Genomic DNA, 6,533 nt, shown 5'->3' on the forward strand with positions numbered 1-6,533 from the left:
CTACCAAGTCAACCCTATTACTCCCTCATAGACGTTTTCTCAATATACATTTGAATAAATGCATGATGAATTGATAAGATTAAAATAGTTTAGTTGACACCAGTCATAACAGGGAGTTTAACAAACTGTTTCTTTCAAATGATGCTGCTAGTGTTTTCTATACTCCACGTGGTTGATAGTCCCTGAGGTAAGTCACCTGCCCACAAATGAAGGAAACAGCACACATGCCCCTGGGCTCCTGTTAATTCTCAGTTGTTAGCCCCATTGTTATTCCAGTTTGGACAGGTTTATACTTGGATATACTCTGAGATTTCTGGAGAAAGGCATTGTATAGTTCCAGAGCACAGTCAATATTTAAATGATTCTTCCAAACTGTGCTGCTACATTTCGGAATGTTGCCAAGCATCACACCAGTATTTTTCGGGAGTTAACAAAATGTCACTTTTAGTTACCTGTCATTGTAATTGTTCAGTTCATGTCCTTTGACAAGGTTTGGGTCTGTATTTCTTCAAAAGTGCATAATGATCCTGGAGAAACTAGTAAATGTCTAAGACTCAGTTGGATGGAGGTCGTGAAAATTAAAGTGTTGATGCTTTAAAAAGAAACTTTGTGTGTTAGTTTGACACTGTACCTGGAAGAAGCAGGGCATGTATAATGAAGGTTTTTATTTTTATTTTTTTTTACAAAAATTCATACCAGACAGATCAGATTGGCAACAGAGGTAAAAAGTGACTCCTGTGACGTCTGATAAGAAACATTTCTTGAACTTGTCACATAAAACATTCTGTTATGCTTCAGGCTGTTGAAAATAATTCCATGCACAGGGCACAGTCACCTGAGGCAATTTTGTTGTTCAGCAACAGCCTTAGGACAAACACACAGCTTGGAGGTGGAAATTTTGGATTATTATATAATTGTAATCATTACCCATACTGAATAAGAGTGAGTCAGTCGACTGAGAACTATTGCAGTGTGAATTAACCTACTTTCACTTTTTAATGACTGTTTCTACCACTCCAAAGATTAAAGGGTGTTCGTCATTGAGAAAATCTCAAACATTCTTTAAAAAGCATAATTTCTTTTTAAAAAGTTGATCTGTCCTATATTTATTCCATAAGATATTCAAATGTAAGTATTCTGCTTTATCAACAAATTTGCTCAATCATCTAGGGGAGAGGTTATCAAAGAATGCACACTTCAAATGCTTTTATGCATTAAAAAAGAGAAAAAGTTCAAGTCACTTAGGTATTGGCGTAAAGATTTCTTTTGATACCTTTGAAGCCAATATTTTGTTGAATACTGACCTTGAGAAAGGAGTAAAATTGAAGGTATGGGGAGAGCTGAGACACAGACAACAACACAATGTGCTGTAACTCTTGCCTCGGAGATTTTGCATTTTATCTGTGTGAACAAAACAACATTGACTATCATTTCAGTAAGCAAAGAATGCTGCCTGCCACCAAACCATCAAACTGCTGCTGCTGCCAGGGATGTACCCTAGGGGAATACAGGGTACAGGAGTAATTTCTGTAAACCTAGACACTTGCATCTTCCCATATATAGAAAAACTAAAATCATTAACTTGAAATGTCTGATTTTTGTGAGATCCAACCAGTCCATTCTAAAGGAGATCAATCCTGGGTGTTCATTGGAAGGACTGATGTTAAAGCTGAAACTGCAATACTTTGGCCACCTCATGCGATGAACTGACTCACTGGAAAAGACTCTGATGCTGGGAAAGGTTGGGGGCAGGAGGAGAAGGGGATGTCAGAGAATGAGATGGCTGGATGGCATCATTGACTCTGTAGACATGAGTTTGAGTGAATTCTGGGAGTTGGTGATGGACAGGGAGGCCTGGTGTGCTGTGATTCATGGGGTCACAAAGAACTATCTTTTGATGTTCAAACTTTCTTTTTCCCCCAGCAAAAACTCCTATATATATTGGCTCCCCCTTACCACTTCAGAACAGTTGTTCAGAACTATCTTAAGAGGCTGCCTTCCCGGTTTATAGTCGTTAGTAATTCCCTGAATGAAACATATTTCTCAGCTTTTAGGTTGTGCTTCTCTCTTTTTTTTTTTTTAGTTGATACCTATAGTTCAGTGCAGTTCAGACGCCCAGTCGTGACCGACTCTTTGTGACCCCATGAGTCACAGCACACCAGGCCTCCCTGTCCATCACCAACTCCCGGAGTTCACTCAAACTCATGTCCACAGAGTCGGTGATGCCATCCAGCTATCTCATTCTCCGTCGTCCCCATCTCCTCCTGCCCCCAACCTTTCCCAGCATCAGAGTCTTTTCCAGTGAGTCAACTCGTTGCATGAGGTGGCCAAAGTATTGAAGCTTCAGCTTTAGCATCAGTCCCTCCAATGAACATCCAGGATTGATCTCCTCTAGAATGGACTGGTTGGATCTCCTTGCAGTATAAGGGACTCTCAAGAGTCTTCTCCAACACCACAGTTCAAAAGCATCGATTCTTTGGCGATCAGCTTTCTTCACAGTCCAACTCTCACATCCATACATGACCACGGGAAAAACCATAGCCTTGACTAGACGGACCTTGGTTGGCAAAGTAATGTCTCTGCTTTTTAATATACTATCAAGGTTGGTCATAACTTTCCTTCCAAGGAGCAAGCGTCTTTTAATTTCATGGCTGCAATCACCATCTGCAGTGATTTTGGAGCCCAAAAAAATAAAGTCTGACACTGTTTCCACTGTTTTTCCATCTATTTCCCATGAAGTGATGGGACCAGATGCCATGATCTTTGTTTTCTGAATGTTGAGCTTCAAGCCAACCTTTTCACTCTCCTCTTTCACTTTCATCAAGAGGCTTTTGAGTTCCTCTTCACTTTCTGCCATAAGGCTGGTGTCATCTGCATATCTGAGAGGGAACTAGTAATTCTGACTCTTGGGCTTCCCTGATGGCTCAGTGGTAAAGAATCTACCTGCCATTGCAGTAGATGCAGTTTGATCCCTGGGTCAGGAAGATCCCCTGGAGAAGGAAATGGCAACTCACTTCAGTCTTTTTGCCTGGGAAATCCCATGGACAGAGGAGCCTGGTGGGCTGCAGTCCATGGGATCGCAAGAGTCAGACACAACTGAGTGACTAAATAAGAATAATTCTGACTCTGAGACTTCTACCCAGGTTTGAAATCAGTGACTGAGCATGGTCATAATCAAACAGAAAGTTCAGAATTAAATAGAAACAGGAAGAGTTTGGTTGAGCTGCTACATTTCCCCAACTCTTTGTTCTCTTTGTACCAGCTACAGAATCTACTCACATATTGGCAGAGAATTTAATGGATAAGAATGGGCTTTCCCTGGTGGCTCAGACAGTAGAGAATCTGCCTGCAATGAGGGAGACCTGGATTCAATCCCTGGATTGGGAAGACCCCCTGGAGGAGGGCAGGGCAACCCACTCCAGCATTCTTGCCTGGAGAATCCACATGGACACAGAAGCCTGGTGGAATACAAGTCAGTGGGGTCACAAAGAGTTGGACACAACCGAGCGACTAAGCACAGCACAGGAGTGGAAATTCACGTGTTTGTCCTTCCAACTGTTGTCTCCAGAATGTTCATAGAATGTGTATCAGAACCATTAGCTGAATGATACTATAAACATTTGGTGCTAGGACATTGTGTGCTTAGGGCTTTCCTGGTAGCTCAGATGGTAAAGAATCTGGCTGCAGTGTGGGAAACCTGAGTTTGATCTTTTGGTTGGGAAGATCCCCTGGAGGAGGGCATGACAACCCACTCCATTATTCCTGCCTGAAGAATACCCATGGACTATAAACATTTGGTCCTAGTACATTACAAACCATTAATTAAGGTTAAAAGGTAATACCAAAAGTTATGGTTAAGATAATTAATGAGAAAAGAATACATATAAGTTGTGTTGTTGTTTAATCTTTTAAGTATCTCAGTTATTTAAATAAGTATTGCTGCTTGGATTTCACAAGGGCCAGACTTCACCAGGCTAACAATTTTAAATCAATCAGACTTGGTTTTGAGCTCTAATATATGAAATCTATTAAATAGTAAAAATATGGTAGGATTAATTAGCTTTTCTCCAGAGAAAGTATTGGCCAAGTTCAAGAATTTCCTTTACACATGGGGCCATAGAGGGAACTTGTGCTCCTCATCTCCTAGGTTCAGTGCAAAGACCAGAAAATATGGGAGATGGTCAATAAACTGAGAGCATTCATGACACCTTCTCTAGAAGAGATGTGATGGAACTGTTTTCTTCTTTCCTCTCCTTATTCTGCTTGTCAAGACTATTCCATTAAGCCACATATGCTGAGTGTATCCAGAAAGTGTAAAGTATCCATGGACAGTGTAAGCAAAATGGAGATCTTGGAGATTATCTAGCCTTGGGACATGCAAGCCCCACAAGAGCCTTGGGTAAGTAATTGGGCAAAGAGAAAACTTGTGAGATCCAGCACAGAAGCTTCCAAGAAAATACCCTACAGCCCAGATTACTATACCCAGCAAGGATCTCATTCAAATATGAAGGAGAAATCAAAAGCTTTACAGACAAGCAAAAGCTGAGGGAATTCAACATCACCAAACCAGCTCTCCAACAAATGCTAGAGGATCTTCTATAGACAGGAAACACAGAAAGAGTGTATAAACTTGAACCCAAAGCAATAAAGAAAATGGCTACGGGATCGTACTTATCAATAATTACCTTAAACGTAAATGGGTTGAAATTTTCAAAAAGGCTAGGAAACAATTCTCATAGCCATCAATAGTTCAGTGTTGAGTTCATGAATAGTTTTTAAAGTTTGGGACAAACTGTAGTATTTGCTATTTGAAGTACTATTTGTAATTGGCATATTACGATGTAACATTGGTCTTCATTTCCATCTTAAAACGCCTAAAAATGCCTAACAGGTTTTTAGATTTGTGAATTTTAGTTGAAATGTATTTTACGATGTTACTAAGCCTGCAGAAATATTGAAATATTTCAGAGAACTTATTCACTGTACATTTAATTTATTTTATTTATAAAAGTTATGAACTGTAGAAAGTTTTACTTGTTGGGTCAAATGCTTGTTGCTTCAAATGCTTGTTGCATTTGAAGTGCTAGTTACAAGAAAATCAAATACCTTCAATGTATAAATGCTATTAAGTTTTTAAAGGACTCTGGAGTATAAGTAAGTTTGTTTAAAGAAATTTAGTCTGTTCAACTTGAAAAAAATAAATAAATAAAATTGGAAAAAAAAAAAAAAGAAGCTTCCAAGAACTAGCACATGAAGTTGCCTGATAGTAGTCTGCAATTATACACAGGTCACCAAAATAGTTCCTAATACAAATACAAGTTATATATACATCTGGATATTTTTCTGTTAATATCCTATTCATTTTCTCCTGATAAAGAGTATGTCACTGCTGCCGCTAAGTCACTTCAGTCGTGTCCGACTCTGTGCGACCCCATAGACGGCAGCCCACCAGGCTCTGGCTGCCTAAATTTGAATCCTTCTGTACCACTGGTGAACTATATTTTGATAAATTGCTTCTCAGTTTCTTAATCTAAGATCTAGGGTAATAGTAGTACTGTATCACAGTGTTTTGAGGATTAAATGTCTTTTTCATTTAGGACATTGCCTGGGACAGAGTTAGACACTGAAAAAGTGCTCTTAGATTACTGCTATTACATGCTTCAGGTTTGCATTTCACAGTAGGAGTTGTACCTTATTTTTGATCAACAGATAGCTTTCTGGGTCATTAGGAGAACAGATTCAACGCACAGGTAATAGTCTGTGAGTCTTTCTGTGAAACTACCCGAAGGTCATGGAGTGCTTATGCGGATATAGGAATTAATTTACCTTTTATGCTAATTTACCTTAATATGCTATTCCAATCAGCATATAGGCTGTGCCTCATTCTTGACTTTTCCATTAGTTATGCAGAACAGTCTTATCCTGATAAATCATTCAGTGTACGTTTAGCACTTACAGATTTAAAATATGGCTTTCTGTATTTATTTTAAATGGATGTTAGTTTCCAATTATTTTCTTTTGCTCAAGAGTCTGAATTGAAGGATTTAATGAGTTTTAGATATTTGATTATATAAGTATTTCACATTCATCATAAAAATGAGAAAATTTAAATAAAAGAGGAAACTATTGCCCAGAATGCAACCAAATGATGGCCACTGTTAACTTAGTGTTTGTTCTTTTGAATATTCTTCCTCTGAATCCCTCCATGTGCAAAAAACACATTTTTCCTCCCCAAATAGTGTGTTATTATACATATTACTTTATAACTTTGATTGTTTCACTATGCAAAATATCATGAACATATAGCCATATCTTTCAGTTCAGTTCAGTTGCTCAGTCGTGTCCGACTCTTTGCAACCCCATGAATCACGGCACACCAGGCCTGCCTGTCCATCACCAACTCCCGCCATATCTTTAATTACAGATTTATACACTACCTTTGTATATTCTATGAATGTACCAAATCTTTTAAAGCTACTCTCTGTCAACACTTAATCTGTTTTAATGTTGTACATTATAAACAAAGCTGTAAC

The sequence above is a fragment of the Moschus berezovskii genome, chromosome 7, assembly GCF_049115385.1.
Source record: "Moschus berezovskii isolate FMDL1 chromosome 7, NW_MosBer_1.0, whole genome shotgun sequence".
NCBI lineage: Eukaryota > Metazoa > Chordata > Mammalia > Artiodactyla > Moschidae > Moschus > Moschus berezovskii.